Source organism: Austrofundulus limnaeus, unplaced genomic scaffold (assembly GCF_001266775.1).
Source record: "Austrofundulus limnaeus strain Quisiro unplaced genomic scaffold, Austrofundulus_limnaeus-1.0 Scaffold791, whole genome shotgun sequence".
NCBI classification, from domain to species: domain Eukaryota; kingdom Metazoa; phylum Chordata; class Actinopteri; order Cyprinodontiformes; family Rivulidae; genus Austrofundulus; species Austrofundulus limnaeus.
This window is the reverse complement of record NW_013953193.1, coordinates 37,928-39,629: the sequence shown is the minus strand read 5'-3', so window position 1 is coordinate 39,629 and position 1,702 is coordinate 37,928.

Below are 1,702 nucleotides of genomic sequence, written 5' to 3'. Positions count from 1 at the left end.
AATCAACTTTGTTCTTTCTTTCTTTCAATAAAGCATTTATTAATTTGAGTTTGGATTTAATCTTGTATTTATACACCTCCCTTTGACCGTGAAATGAAATTGAAACGGTCACTGACACTCAAAAAAATGACAAAAATTAAAATACTGCTTTTTCTTTTTTCTTTTCTTTTGTAGTTTGTGGATAAAACCAAAATTACTCGCCTTGCAAAAAATAGGAGCAGCCTCACAGCTCGGTCCTGCAGCAGGAGTTCTCTCTCACCAGCAGCAGGAGGCGCTCCGAACAAAAGACCACATAGAGAAAAGAGAAAAACAAGTTAATGGGAACCAGATGCTTTTCACAGCAGCAAAACAACCCCCACTGTCATAAATCACTTCTTAGACAAGACAAAGAAACTCCAGCAAGAGAAAAAACTTCGAATCACCCCCACTATTTGAATTCCAGCCCAAATGGCGCCAAGTTAATTCACAAAAATAACAGAAAAAACAACAAGAAAACCCCACATTTAACATCAAACACACATTTAAGACAGAAACACACAGGTCTGTACTCCTTGCTTAAACAGAACTTTTAAAAAAACAACAAAAAAACTTGACAGGCCTCCCTTTAATTTCCCTTTTTTTTTTTCAGACGAAACTTCCAACACCCAATTTATTCATTATCTCCCTGACCTTTTTCATCGGAATTATACAGCTCTTTAGGCCTTAAAAGAACCTGCAACCGTTACTCCTATTCAGGCGAAATAACAAAAAATCTCAGGCTGAACGGCTTCATCCACTGCACATTCCAGCAGCTACCGGGTGGCAAAAGACGTCTCTTCGGCCTACCCGTGTCTGTAACTACGGATTAGCAGCTAACACACTTTACCAGAGATGCGCATCTCAACACATTTACTTCAATTATACGCGTATTTTAACTCACAAACCGCCAGAGTACACACACTTAAGCTCTCTGCGGTGAGAAACACTGTCATAAAAAAATAGCTTAGCAAGGTGGGACACACGAAGAACAAACAAAGACAGAACTCCYGACAATTACACAGAGCCCCACGCTGTTAGCAGTCGACAAAACTTCAAATGAACCGCTCCTGAGCCTCAAAGGCATAAAAATCAAATAAAAGAGAGATATTACGACCGATAAACCTCCGTTAATCTGATATTAACCTTTTAAAGCTTTACAGATCCCATCCTCGTCGCCATTTTGTTGTGTCTCGGTCCGGTTCGGTTCTGCTGGGCTTTGTCGTTGCTCGGACCCTCCGTCTCTCTTTGTCTGCTCCCGTCTGTTCTCGGCTGGTGCTGCCTGCTGCTTCACTTGGCTGGTTCGCTGGAAAATCAGAGGACGTCTTCCTGTAGCTGCTGGATGTTAAATACCTCTTTTAGCTAACACTTGAATGACGAAAAGACGATTTCTTCAGCTTCTGGACACGTTTATTGACGAGAGAGATGGAAGAGGGGGTCCGTACAGCGTGGTGGTCCGTGGGCTCTCTGAACAAAGGGCGCGTGTCCGCTCGAAAGCGCGCTCCCGTCTTAAAGGGGCGGTACATGAAAATACACTACAGTTGCAAGCGTTTGGATGTCTGAAGTGCAGATGGAGATGCCTTTGTGATGTGCAGAACACAGCAGAACAGATGTGGTGGTGAAGATCATCGTGGCTGCCTGCTTCCTCCACAACTTGTGCCTTGGGCCTTCACAAATATGCCAGGAA